The sequence below is a fragment of the Vicugna pacos genome, chromosome 8 (assembly GCF_048564905.1).
Source record: "Vicugna pacos chromosome 8, VicPac4, whole genome shotgun sequence".
NCBI lineage: Eukaryota > Metazoa > Chordata > Mammalia > Artiodactyla > Camelidae > Vicugna > Vicugna pacos.
Genome location: NC_132994.1, coordinates 8216894 through 8232148, shown reverse-complemented (window position 1 = coordinate 8232148; position 15255 = coordinate 8216894). Strand labels below are relative to the sequence as shown.

Below are 15255 nucleotides of genomic sequence, written 5' to 3'. Positions count from 1 at the left end.
TTGACAGTTCATTGAAAATATTTTTGTTTTTGTTCTGTTACATTTTAAATTGTTTCTTAAAGTAGTTAATTACTCATTTTCTATTTTAAAAATTCAGTATTCTTTATGTTTTGCTTATTAATTTTATATTGAAAATCCTAGGACTCTATCTATATACAACTGACCAGACTGCTGCTTAGTAAATTGTGGTAGTCTTTTGTATGATAATCAACTAATATAGTCATCATAAAATCATCTAATTCTTAAAGTGATCAAAAATATGTTTGTCATATGATAGTCCATTAATTGCAGGCAATTAAATGTCACAATCAATTCATATAAGTTCTGGCCTCAAGTCATATGCTAAGTCTTCAATTTATTTTCTTTATTAGCTCAAGTAACTTTTCTTCTACTTATCTGATTTTATTCATCTGAAATGTGGCTACTAAGCTTTAGTGTATCATTTGTTATGGAGTATGTTACACATTGTTGGTAATATAACTGCATTCCATTTATCTATCCATTTACTTATTCACTTATGTATGTATGTAGTCTTGTATCCATCCATTTATCCATCTACCTATCCACTATCCATCTGTCCTTCTATACATCCATAGATCCATCCATCCAAGAAAAGTGATTGGGCACGTATTGAGGTGATAGGGCTAGGTATATAGACACACAATAGAATCTTTGTTCTTAAAGAGTTGCTCCTAAGCTCATGGCAACATAAGCAAGGACTATCCTTACTGTAGTAACTCTTCCAAGCCTTATGCTGTGTTAAGAATTACCAGGTCTAAGGGGGGGAGGGTATAGCTCAAGTGGTAGCATGCATGCTAGCATGCACAAGGTCATGGGTTCAATTCCCATTAACTCCTCCAAAAAATAAATAACTAAACCTAATTACCTCCCCCCCAAAAAAAATTTTTTAAAAAATTAAAATAAAAAAAGAATTGCCAGATCTAAAACTTCCACTCCTAGTCATATACCCCCACGAATTAAAAACAGGTGTTATACACAAATGTGAAGGCAGTACCATTTAAAATAGCCAAAAAGTGGAAATAGACAAATGTCCATCAGCTGATGAGTGGGTAAAGAAAATGTGGTATATTCCTACAGTAAAATACCCATAAAAAATAAATGAAATACTGGGATATGCTACAACATGGGTGAACCTTGGAAACATTATGCTAACAGAGAGAAGCCAGACACAAAAGGTTATGTATTAGATTTGACCGTTTGCGTAAAATATCCAGAAGAGGTAAATCCACAGAGACAGCAGACCTGCAGTTGCCAGGGCTTGGGGGAGTGGTACTCTATAAACAGTGACTGCTTGATAGGTACAGGGTTTTACCGTTGGCGGGAAGGACTAATAAAAATATTTGGAACTAGAGAGATGGTTATGTAATATTGTAAATGTACTAAATGACACTTTCAAGTGGTTATTTTTATGTTCTGTGAATTTTACCTGAATTAAAAAAAATTGCAAGTGACACTTCATATACAAGTTTAGTCGTATAAATGACAACTTCAATTTAAAAAAAAAACTACATAACCTGAATGTTGTAAAATAATGATTTTTAATTCTTCCCAGTTTAGGACCTTCTGCCAGATTGTTTAAACCGTGCCCCTAGTGAAGAACGCATTCAAGAAATAGTGTCAGATGAGTCAATCAGTAGCTAAAGATAATTCACTTGTTTTAGAGAACACCAGCTAGCACTCAGCCAAATGCTTGTTTTCTAAGATTTCAGGTCAATTTTCCTTTTCTGCTTCTTCTTGATTATGTGTAAACTCACACATGTTCCTAGGTGCTATCAAGTGTCTAGGCTTAGTAAAGTCAGAATAAAAACAGTATTTTAGAAACCTGTTGCTGAAAAGCTTACAACTTGGTTAAAGGTTGTCACTTTTGAAGATGTATTTATTGAGCCCACTGACTTTGTTCCCTGTCTCAGTCTCAACAGACATTATCGGACTGGCAAGCTCTTCGATAACTGTGAATTGCCAACCAATAAAAATCTACCACCACCAGACTAAACTACAAATGCATGACCTAGCAAGAATTAGCTGCATCTTTTTTAGGGCTAAAATAATGGCATATTATGTGTTAACAGAGATCTATCAATTATCTAAAAAGGCAATAATTATCATTATGAATCAACAGCAGTCATTTAATTTTGTGTTCTTAGAGTTTATTTAAAGTATATTTTAATACATTAAAATAACAAAAAAATCTAGTTTGAGGGATATAAGTAGTATTTTTTTGGTTTGTTGCAGTATTTCTTGCAGTCAGTTTTATTGTTTCAACCTCTCAGCTGGTCATTCAGCCCTACACACCCATGTACAGCGATGACGACAAGGGCTTTGTGGACCTGGTCACCAAAGTTTGCTTCAAAGACACCCACCCCAAGTTTCCCACTGGAGGGAAGATGTCCCAGTACCTGGAAAACATGAAGAATGGAGACACCATTGCGTTCCAGGGCCTGAATGGGCTGCTGGTCTACCAGGGCAAAGGAAAGTTTGCCACATGCCCAGACAAGAACTCTAACCCCATCATCAAGACAGTGAAGTCTGTGGGCACGGTCATGGGAGGAACAGGCATCACCCTGATGCTGCAGGGGATCCACACCATCACGAAGGGCCCGGACAACCAGACCATGCACCACCTGCTCTTCACCAAACAGACCGAGAAGGACGTCCTGCGGTGGCCTGAGCTGGAGGCACTGAGGGACACACATTCTGGGCGCTTCCAGCTCTGGTACATGGTGGGCAGAGCCCCTGAAGCCTGGGACTACAGCCAGGGCTCTGTAAATGATGAGATGATGCGGGACCACCTCCCACCCCTGGAGGAGGAGCTGCTGGTGCTGATGTGCGGACCCCCACCCACGATCCAGTATGCCTGCCTCCCCAGCCTGGACTGTGGGGGCACCCCAAGGAGCACTGCTTTGCCTTCTGATGGCCGGGCCCCCTGCCCTTGCTTCCTGTGCCCTGCCTGCACCCAGCCATCCTGTGTGGTTCCTTAACATCACTGTCCCCCACATCTGCTGTGGCCGGGTTCAGCCTGGCTTGCCCATGCCTGGGAGGTCACCCCACTGGGCTGGTCCCTGAAGGTCCCGTCTGGGAGCAGGGCTCTATTACAGGTAGGGCTGCCGTTGGCCACGTTCAAGACAGATTCCTGTCTGGGCCTCAGTGATTCTTACTGGAGATGCCTGGCCCCCGGCCTCCCTACCCATGCCCACACTACTGGGCCGAGGCTGCCAGCACCATGCTCCCCACCCTTCCTGGAGTGCACCACACTCTGGAAATAAACATAAATATATGGGCAGCCCACAGCTGCAGGTGCCAGACCCACAGCCACTGCCTCAGGACCCTTGCCTACTGCCCCGCCTGCTTCAAGGCCACAGCCAGACCTTCGCACCTGACACTACATGATAGGTAACACCAAAAAGTCCTCCTGGCAAGAGCTGCTGTGGGTGAGAGACTGCCCCCACCCCAGGGCCCAGCAGGCCCGGCCAGCAGGGAGCAGGGCTCTCCCTGGGGCTGGAGTAGGAGGGGCCGGCTGGCCGAGGGCCCTTCTAGCTGGCACACGGGCCTCCTGAAGCCTGTTTCCCCAGCACAGCCAGACATTAGGGCAGCCTTAGGAAGTCCAAGCAATCAACCTCTGGTCAACCGCCTCGGGGTCCTGGGCCACCAGCCCTGATGGCAGAGCAAAGAGATGTTTATTCCTCTGTCCCAGGCCCCCCTCCAGCTGCCCTCGCCCCAGCATGGGGAATTCTGCAGCAGAGCCTCTGGTCTGAGAACATTCTCAGCTGCCTCCACGCTGCCTTTAGACAACAGCATGCTAGCCCCTTGCATATCAGCTTTTTCAGTTATTTGTGAGCTGACAAACATTGAAGTAAAACTTTGCTAACTTGAACCCTTAAAAGAAGCAGAAACAGAATAAATTCAACAGAATTTGACAGAAACAATAAAAATGACTACTAGTTACATAAATGGCTAGCATTTATAACCATGTATATGTGTTATGTACTATATCAAGAGGTTTCTGTTCATTACTTCATTTATTCCTTTAATCAGACTCATGATGTTTGGGCTCATATTATCTCCATTACATAAATGACAATATTGAGGCCTAGAGATATTAAGTAATTTTTCTAAGGCTATTAGACTGGGAAATGTTGGAGACAGAATAGGAATCTTGGTCTATCTGACTCTTGAGTTTGTGTTTTTAACAATGAAAATTTAAAATTTTCATTTATTAAAAAATGAGGAAAAGTCAGTAAGATGCCAATAACACATTTAAATTGTGAATATATATACATATTATTTGCATAATTTTTGTAAAGAAATATACACACACAATACACATATATACCACTAGGTAACAATTTTCAATTTGACCAGACCAGCTTTTCCCAGAAATAATGAATGATACCAACTCCCTCTGCCAAAATCACCAGTTTGACAGAAGTACCAATAAAGTAAAGCCCATAAATACAGAAACCAATGAATTTAATTTAGACCCAAAACAATTTAAGAAAATAGTTCTAACTAAATCAACTGAGCATTTGAGAAAGTTTCACTTTTACCTACCAACAAGCAGATTTATTGCTGAGAAAAAGCAACCAAAATAACTTCCATCTTTCCTTCCTTCCTTTATTTTTTTCACTTCCATTTTTTCAGTAAATTTAAAAGCTCAGACTGAATGTTAATATTGTGTCTTTCCACTTTTCTAGCTTAAATGTTAAAAATGAATCAGTTAGACGTTTTTTGTTTTAAAAATTCCTCCAGCCATATGAGTTTAAACGATCTCAAAACAAACAAAAACAAAAAAAGGAAAGAAAGAAAGAAAAAAATGAAAGGAAATCAAGAAACATAGCCAAAAACCAAGAAATGAGTAAGAATGTTCTCATATCTTTTCAGTATTTGATGGTGGTACTGGTTGTAAGCACTTTTAACTGGGCTAAATTTCCCTAATATGACGAATGGCCAGACTTTCAAGTTGTGGAGATTCCTATGTCTTTTTTCTCAACATAGATAGCTTGCTTGTATTTAAATCATTGTTTCTATACTCTTCCTCAGGTGATGTAGCACCTAAGAGCTTGTTTACTCATTTACCATCTCCTTTTCCTTCTGCTCCAGTTGGGCTCTGTTGGCCTTGACCCTGCCGTCCCCTGTCCTGCTGACAGAAGCACTGTGGTGGCTGTGGAGTCTGTCCCTGTTCACCAGGGAGCACCAGCTTCTCCAGGGAAGTGAGTTCACAGGAATAAAGCCTCAGTGCATTCTAAGTTCCTTCAACATTACTGTCAATAAACTAATCTAAAATAAATTTAATTTTTTCATTAATGATTGCACAAATGGTAGTATATTGCTTAAAGAAACTCCGATGTCTGCCAACAAACAAATCATGGTTTTCAAAAATTGTTACTCATAATGTCATCTTGAAATCGTGTTTCTTTTGAAGATATTTTGCCTTACAACATATAGCTGAAAATCTGATGTTTTTATAGGTATTTATTTTCTGTTTAATCTGTTGATAAAATTAGGATGAATGACAGCAGAATAATATTCCAAAATATTTCTCCTTCATGTCCACCTCTGTACTTGCCAGGAATTTAGCACTACATCTCTTTTCTTTTTCTTAACTTTTCCTCCATTATTTTAACCTTACGTACCACACTCTTTCTCTACTTTATTCCTAAGAATACAAACAAATCACAGCCATCTGAAGGATTCAATCTTTAAAATGTCAAGAACATGATATATGGAAGAAATACCTTGAGCTGGAAAATTCCCTAGGGATTTTTGACTTGTTTAGCACCTAAAGTTTGAGATATTTATTGTTGTCTCAGTATTCTAGATTTATAATAAGATTAATGTTTCTTAATACCACAGTGTGTCATATTAGGGTAATAATTTTTATTTACTTTCATGTATTTTTTAGGTAGTTTGAAAATTAATTTTACTTGAAATCAGGTCAAAAAAACGTAAACACCATTTTCCTGATAGAGGGCATAGCTTGCAAATAAACAGAAGCTTAAATCCTTTACAAATGGTGCCTTTAAGGGATCATTTGTGTGTACAGGATGTTCCACGTCAGCGCACCGACCCACTGTGCATTTACAGACGTACTCCAGGCATGGCTTTGTCAGTTCTCTTGTACTTTAAAATAATGCTTGCTTCCAGAGGATACACAGGACTCAAGAGTCGTATCGCGACAAATGTGCTCTTTTCCTTTTTTTTCTCAGAAAGGCAATCTATGTTTTTTATTTTACAAATGTAGGGAAACAGGCTTAGACCTGGGCAATGACAGCGCAAAGCCTCAGGTCCCATCAGGTGCCAAACACCCTAGCTTTTCCCTGTGTGCCTCTGCTGTTCTTGCCCATTTCGTCTCCTCCACCCTCTGCATGCACTTGACCCTCTGCATGCACTTGACCCTCCGGGGGTCAATCTGCTGCTCAGCTCGGCTGTCCGGCTGTCCGGCTGTCCGCGCGGCCTCTCTCTCCCGCTGGGCCCCGCGCTCCCGGGCCCTCCCGCCAAGCCGCAGCCTGCGGCGCCAGACCCTCTCCAGCCTCCGCCGCGGGCCTCGCCCCCGGGGGCCGCCTGGGTCAGCAGCTGCCGGGGCTCGGCCAGCTCGGCGCGCAGCGGCTCGGCCGGCGCGCGCATAGGTGCCCGGGCCGTGCGGTCCGCCTCGGCCCCCGGGGGTCGTGCAGCCGCCGCGCGCAGCCGGGAGCGCGCCTCGCCCAGGCTGGGCCCGGCGGGCGCGCGGGGCGCTGGGCAGGCTGCCCGCCGCGGGGTCCGAACACCGCTTCCAGTGCAGGACCAGCGGGACCGCGTCCCCGAGCACGTCGGGCAGCGGCGGCGCTTCAGGCCCGCGAGGGCTCCAGGGCGGCCCCGGGCCTGGAGGCGGCGGCCCAGGCGCTCACCGGCGTGGGCCCCCAGGGACGTCCGGCACCAGGCCGGTGGCGGCGGCAGCGGAGGCGGTGGCGGCCTCGGGTAGAAGCCGCCGCCGCCGCCGCCGCCGCCGCCGCCGCCGCCGCCGCCGCCGCCGCCGCCGCCGCCGCCGCCGCGTTCCCCGGGGGACCGGGGCTGCAGAGCCCAAAGGTGTTTTCTTCTCGGCTCAGCCTGATCTATCTATAATTTTTTTTAAAAAATGTAATTCATTGAAGTTCACTCTTTTCCAAACACCATATAGAGAAGGTAAAAACAATTAAGGAAATGAACTAGCTCTGTCAACCCAAATTTGAGTTTACATTTAAAATACATGCTATATCTGGTGAAACATTCTTTTATTAAGAGCCTAGCAGTTTTCACTTCAAACCAGGAAGCTCTCTTTGAACCATTAAGTTCTTATTTCAATTGGAATAATAAATGCCTTGATTCTTTTCTTGCTTTAACACTTTTATTTCCACTTTGATTATTCTCAGTACCCTTTATCATCTTTTATACAAATTTCAAATGCCCATTGAATATAAAATTGTCTGAATATTAGAATGCTTTAATTGGCTATGGATTTTGTTTCTTCCTCTCTTTCTTCAAAAATATTTATTAAGACTCCTTGGTAAATTCTGCACTAGATGCCCGGGGGATTACCAAGGTTACATCATAGTCCCTGTTCTTAAAGAGCTAACAATCTGTTTAGGGAGACAGAATAAATACCTATGAAAAACTGAATCACAGTGTAATAGAAAAGAACAAAACTGACTCCATATTAGGCTCTGAACTTTAAGGCTATTAACACTTTTGCACTCCTACAAAAATAACAAGTTGCAGAGTAGAAAACATTTGTTTTGTTAGAGGTTTTACAAGGGCACCATGGCCTGACTCACATGGACGGCTGCAAGAAGAATTCTTAAAGCAAGAAGTTTGCAGCAACCAACCAACCATACCCCCTCCCATTTTTACTATAAAAAAGAGCCTGAATTCTGACTTGGGGAAGATGGTTCTCCAAGACATTAGACTGCTATCTTCTTTGCCTGCTGGCTTTCTAAATAAAGTAACTATTTCTTGCCCCAGCCCCTCCTCTCCCAACTGTGCAGCAAGCAAAACAAGTTTGGACTCGGTCGCAACAGCACTGTATGAGTAAGGCACCAGGAAGTGGTACAGAACGTAAAAACAATAATAATTGAAAGAGGTGAGTGATTTGAGTGTAGAGAAATGTCACAGAATGTATCCTGGAGTGGAGAAACCTCACATTGGATAAGGAAGCAGAAGGAAATGCCAGTGCCTGTCACACAGTAATTGTTTGATAAATGAAGTTACTTCGGTGTCCCTAAAAGAATTTGGTTGAATCAAGAGACAATGACTTCTGGAAGTCTGGAGTTTCTCTGTGACCTCTTAATTTCTTCTACTCTCTAATAATTCCATCTTCTCTTTATCAGAATCCCCTATCCCCAGGCTCACTGTTACCTATGAGTATCCTTTCTTAATTTCATTTGCCTTTTTATTGAATTCAGAAGGCCAGGCACCCTAGTTTTGTTATCACTTATGTCCCTGGACCCTTTAAAAGCTGAGTAGACTCCAAAAGATCACTAATGTCTTAATTCTAGCCTGCTAAAAACAGATCAGGACTCCATTATAAAATCATTCTCTTTTGTTTTGTTTGGGGCCCCAGTGTTGATTCAGAACCCCTTTTCTCATTTCTGTTTTTATAAGTCCCTCCACAGTTCATCTCCCAAATAGTGTCTTACTTTCCTAGTGTCATTATAATTCATTTCACTTGACAAGTGAGACAGGTGAGGGAGTGAAAGCAAAGTTGGGTATTGAAAATAAAGTGTTTTAAGTCAAACCTCAATTTCCTTTTTGTAAGATGGAAATATTAACCACTTCTTGGAAGTGTTCATACTTTCATTTTAGCTAACAGATATTGGTGACCATGTATTTTGAGACAACCAAGACTCCTGACATGGATGATAATGTGATGGACAATACAGAGATGGTCCCTGCCCTCAGGTGGGCTGGACAATGTGCCAGAAAGAAAATTTAGATAAAGGTGGTAAATGCCATGAAAAAAACAAACAGGGTGCTTAGATAGAGGTACTGAGAATGGGTTTAGGAAGACAAGATGGGAGGGACTCCTTTATGAAAGGTGGTCAGGAAGACTTTCTGAGGTAGCAGCATCTAAACTGAGCTTCTGCACAAGTGTCAGGTGTGTGTGGTCACAAAGGGCCCCGTGCTGGGAACAGGTCTGATCCCAAGATGAAGGGAGTGTGGGATTCACCCGGGAGGGGTTCGCCTGGTGGAGGGGCAGTCGGGCTTACTCTGACTGCTGGCCTCTGGTGCATCCCCTGGGCTCCCCCACCCACCTGCCCTCTGCACACTGGGGTCACAGTGAAGGGTCATGGTGTGGTAAGCAGCTGGACCAGCCCTTTCTCGGAGATCCCGGAAGTGCTGTGACCCCAGGGTGCTCCTTCCTGCTGCCCTGGAATAGCCCAGTGCCCTGGAACCACTTACTGTCCCAGGAGCAGCCCCGGGACACCCACACTGGCCTCAGGACAGCATGCAGGAGACGGCCATAAATGGCCCGGGTCGACCTCCACAAACAATCTGCCCATGGCCTTGGGTGGAATCTGTCAGCTGCCTGAGGGACCCCCTGCAGCTAAGTAAACACCGAGACATAAATTGTCCCAGAAAAGGGGAGGTGTATACCCAGGAGCCCCGAAGGAGGAAGCACTTGATCTTCTAAGCTGCCTGAGAGGACAGAAAGTGGGGGCCTGGAGGTGAGTAGAAGTGGTGACCCTGAGAAAAGCACCTAACAGATCACACAGAAGCTCAGGAAAGAGGGAGGGGAGGGGCTTCGGGGACCACCATGGTTAAGGCTCTGAAAGCTTCCTGTCAGGAGCCCCTGCCTGGGGTGACAGAGCGGGGAGGAGGCTGTGTGCCCTCCTCACCTGTGTGTGTGTGTGTGTGCACACGCACACGCACACAGACCATGTCCTCAGTGTATGCCGCCCCCGCCAGACGGGACCAGGTCTCCTGGCACCTCTAGAAGGCACCTGGTGCATGTGTTCTTCCCTGATGAGGAGTAATGAACCCCAGGCAACCCACCCCCACCCCTCATGTCAGAACAGGGTCAGGGCCTGTCTCTGGGTGTGAGCAAAGTTAACCAGGTTGCTGTAACTTCTTAAGTGTGGGCTCTGGCTCAAGGCTCCAATTGTTGAGAAACCCGCAAAGATCAAAGCACTGGCAAGCACAACTGTCCCGGACCTTAGGCCAAACCCGTGGGGCACCCTGGCCATGGCCCCACCTACATGTCCCATGTCAGTGTCAGCCCAAGACGGGAGTCAGCTTGACCTGCTCAGTGACCAGCCAGGTCATCCTGACACCAGTGGGGCCCACAGCCCATCACCAAGGCCCGTGCATCCTGGGCACTTTCTGTCCCTGAGTACTTACAGGTGGACAGCCTCTGAGATCCCGTCCCCTCATCTGATGGGCCATCCCAGCCCCCCTGCAGGGCCGGGCCAGCTCCCACTCCCAAGCCCAGTTATGGGATATTAAGGAAGTAACTTTGTCTTTTTTTTTTAGCTAATTTTTGATGGAGATACTCTATCATATTTTTGAGCTGATAGTAATGGTCCAATAGAAAAGAAAGCTACTACTGATGCAGCAGAGGGAGGAAATACTGGGAAGACAACAGATAATGGAGTACAGATTATAAGTGAAGTGATATTCCTTTGAGAGGCTGAGTAATCCTGCATGTCACCCCCATTGTTACAGAAGGGAATGTGACAAATGGAGATACACACTTATGCTTGTGGACTTTATCTAGATCTAGATCTATATATATATATAGAGAGAGAGAGAGAAGGAGAGAGAGAAAGTGCTTATTAATGACAATTCCATTGTCCTGTAAAGAGTAGTCAGTACGTACCCTGTTACCAACACCCTTAATTGCTATACCCCTGTCTGGAGATGTACTTCACCAGTTTTTAGAAATACAGATTATTTTACAAAAGCACTTCTATAATGAATCTAGGATAGCAAAATTTTTTAATGAGAAATTATTAGAAAGGTTCAGGAAATTGCTACCTTTTTTGTTCTGCTCAAAGAGGAAAGTTGCTTTTGTTTCCCCTTCAGATGTGAAGTATCAGCTCATTCTTTTTCTAATGTGTTTGCTGTAGATGTTCAAATTTAAGAGCCCTCATATCCTGAGGCAGAAGGAACATTTCCAACAATATATGACACAATTCTATATACTATATTACTTCAGTGGTCTCTCTTGTTTCCATTTTCAACTGGAGAGGAAAAAAGAAAGGCCTTTTCATGATATATTATGTTGTAGTAACCCTCCAGAAGTAAAGTAAGTAACCCAGAAAATGCAATTTTAACTTGATGGCAACCATAAGCTCCTAGAGGGCAGCAGTGCTGTCCCCCTGACCACCCTGATTTTGCATCCCATCCAGTTTGTGGTGACGCCAGAGAAGGGAGACTTAAACATGGTAGTGGGCTGAAGGCCAGCACTGACACACATGGACTCGAAGGCCCAAATATCCCTTTTCTAATCATAATTCTATTTTTATATGATAAAGTGTTTCACACTTAAAAAGGAATGGTGGATTAAGCAGAGTCCTGGTACAATAATGCCATAAAATAAAATATCAAGGGAACATGTGGTAATAAATCATAAATTTCTTTGTGTAATTTGAGAAAGCCTAATAGGATGGAGGTAGTTGAGAAATATACATTTATTATCTATGCGTGAAAGACAGCCTTGTGTGTGACCTCACTTCAGAGTGGGGTGCTACCTTTCTTCCAAATGATTGCAAAGATTTTGTGAAAGTGACAGAGTTCAGGAGTTTGTATGTGGGAAAGGGAGCACATGCCAGAGCATCTACATCCCCTGGGGTGATGTTAGGCACTCTCTTGAGCTAAGGTTCTGAAGAGTCCATTTATGTCAACTGCTTTTCTTTTTTTTTTCAGCAACTTTCCCTTCCATTTTCCTGTCTGTGCTTTTACTTTGAGACTGACATGTTTCAATATCTCAGCTGTATTTGACTATTTCAGAAGAGACATCAAGCCAGTGCCTCCTCTAACTAATCTCATTTGCTGGGTTTGCTACCTAAGTATTTTCCTTTATCCAAAAAAAAAAAAGTATGAAATTTACAGACAAACTGCTTTTTAGTTAGTTTGGTTTTGAAATCTAATTAGAAATTAACTGAACTATTTTTTTGATATCAGACCAAAATCCAGGCCTCTGTTACAGTGTGGACCTACATAAAAAGATTATTTTTGACTCAGGGTACATTTGAAGTGACCTAGAAAACATTCCAAGCCACAGGGGAAGATTGCATACTTGCTCCTTGTCACTCTTCTTGTGACGAGTGATGTGAAAAAACATTTGGAAAGCACTTTTGTAGCAGGATGCCACTAAAAATACCCAGATCCTCAGAGTGAACCTTTCATCTTTTTCAGTTTGGGTTTCCTTTGTATTGTTGTCTAATACTGTTTTATAGTATCAGTTGCAAAAACACTTGCATTTTAAGGGTAATTTTATTATTTTGATTACATAAAATATGACAGTAGGAAATGTAATGAACTTCTACATTATTATTTTCCTTTTAAATCAATAAAGAAAAGTGGGGTCTCTTGGTTCTACAAGATTTTCCATTGAGTTTCAGAAATGTTGTTTTCAACATGATTAAAACATAACCAGTTTTATGATCTTATTTTTTAAATCTCTGTCTTTGAAGATATAATTTTGTGTCAATATGACTATTTGTAAGAAAAAAAAAACATTTTTTTTTTTTAGTAATAGCCAACCTTAGCTAAACTAGAAAGTTGAAAGGAACTAATATGAAGGTGAATTCGAAGAGGAAAGCCAGTCATCACATTGATCTATGTGTTGCACATTCCATCCCTATTCCTGTTATTTAGACAAGTGTTGATAGTGAATTTAACATCTTTACTACTTTGATAGAAGGTTGCTAAATAAATTTGAGAGAATTTTAAATGCCTTAAAGAAAAACCTATTTCAACTATCAGCAGGTACTAAAGAATTACTCACTTGCAGGTAATGAAACTGCCATGGGATTTCAGAGCTTGGAAATTCTGTATATTATGTATATTAAGGGCTTTAGTTCCTACATTTTGCAGGAAGCAAGTGGTTCAGAGTTAAATTATTGGATTGTAACTTAATGTCTTTTTTTCTTCTTCCTCCAGGAAAACCTCTTTTCCTCTTTAACATTCAGCCTTTGCTCCTTGCAGACCACTCCCCAGCTCCCCACCCTCAACGCCAGCCTTGCTCAAGTTAGAGCATGCTGCAGCTAAAACCCAAAATAAAATGCCCAACTGTGCAGCAAGAACAGTGCCAAAGACCGCATGCCAGCCTCCTGGCACAGCCAGGCCTTCAGTAGACGAAGGAGTCCAGGGAGATGCTGTCCATCTCGTCCTGCAGGGCCGGGCTGCGGCAGCTCACGTCCAAGCCCCACGGCTCCCGGGGGCCATCTGCAGGGTTCTGGGAGCTGGGCTCGGGGTCTGCCAGGAAGGCCGGCTCTGCCCTGCCCAGCGGGCTGCTCCTGGCGGGCACCCGAGAAGGGGAACTGCCGCCTTTGCCCTCCAGGGACCCCAGCCACCTGTCGGGACTGGCAGGCAGCAGAAAGGACGCCCTGTCTTCTGCATCACATTCCAACAGGGATCTGGTGTCCAGTGTTGGGGCCGTGTGGACCCCTGGGAGCTGAGGGCCTAGCCTGGCCCAGGCAGCTCAGAGGCTCCGCACTCAACAGGGGGAAAGGCTGCTGCCAGCCCACAGGGAGGCCACAGTGGGGATGTTCCTGGGGCCTTGGAGGGACCCGGGGACCAGGCTGCATGGCTCAGACAGGACGGGCAGTCTGTCTGGCACTGTGGCCACCCGTGACAAGGCCTCACCCTCGTCCACACCCGCAGCCATACAGCTCAGAGTGGCCTGTGGCATGGTCACACTGGGAGCCCCCCTGCCAGGATCTGGGGCATCTGCTGGGATCTGAGTCTCCAGGGCCAGCCAGCTGCGAAATGTCCCTCTGCCACTTGTGCCGCGTCTCCTGGGAGGAAACAAGAGCCTGAAACAGAAGCAACCTGAGCTCCCTCTCGCTGACCACATTCTGCGGAAGGCCGGAGCCTGGACCCTCTGCCAACGCAGGGGCCTTAGGTGGCCGGCCGAGCCCCGCCGGGGCCCTGCAGCAGACCTGGTGCCAGGCAGGGAGGGTCCATGGTTTCTGCCCCCGGAGTGGGGACCTGGGGAAGCCTAGCATCGGGCTCAGGACCGCTGGACGCGTGAGCGCGCAGCTGCCGGAAGCTGCCACGAGGCCACAGCCCCCTTCATATCCTCTACTCAAAAAAGAATTTGTCCCTGTGCCCAAGGAATTTAACAAGCTATGTTCAAAAGTGTTTGTTTATGTGTGTTTGTGTTCAAAGTGTTTATTTAGGTGTGTTTGTTATTAAATCCATTTACCAAATTTAATTAAAATTGAGCTTCTTAAAAATAGACTGAAATAAATAATAATTCAAAACTCTTATTAAATCAAGCTGGCTATCCCATTGGTCATCCAGATTAATAAATTTTTATTTTATACTTAACATGAATTTGTATTTTAGCTATTAGCTATTTCCTCCACATATTTGGTTATTGATGATAAAATGAAAGGTTTTGCACCCCAAGCTGTGATAAACTCAAAATGAGAAAAAAATAGAATTTATATGCTTGTAAAAATAGAAATGTATTTCAGTCACAATGAATCCATATTGTATGATATTTAATAGGCATTAGATACATTTTATTAAATCATTGGAGATTGAAGAAGTTATGCCTACATGATGCCAAAACATCATAAAAATTTATCAAATTGTGTTATTGGAAGCTTTCTGGACAATTTCATTGGTTGATTACCTGATTGGATTGTTCACCTTTACCAATCTTGATAAATTTTGTGAAAACGTTAGTTAATGAATATACTTTAATTAATACAAAGAAACGGAGATATAAATTATTTTATTCGGATTTTTTTTGAAAAGTATATGGTTCCTAAAATACTTAGTTGGCAGAAAAATGCCATTTCAATTTTAAAAAAACAATGAGGAAAATTCTTATTTGCCTTGTGGTTTTATCATATACTAGTGTACAGATATAATTGTTTCATTATTCTCATTGTTTATTATGTGTCAAGCAAGCCCCTCACAGATGTAACGCATTAGTCCACATCATCAGAGACTACTGAGGTCCAAATTAATCTCTGAGGTTAAGAGGGCCATAGACTCAGAAGATATGTGTAATTAGCCACAGTTCTCATTAAATCAGCAGTTTTAAGC

General features: G+C 43.6%; 1 pseudogene; it reads right to left on the bottom strand.

Moving 5' to 3' along the window:
* Positions 1–13321: 13321 nt before the first annotated feature.
* Positions 13322–14201, bottom strand: LOC140697951 (spermatogenesis- and oogenesis-specific basic helix-loop-helix-containing protein 1-like; annotated as a pseudogene).
* Between the last annotated feature and the right edge of the window lie 1054 nt (positions 14202–15255).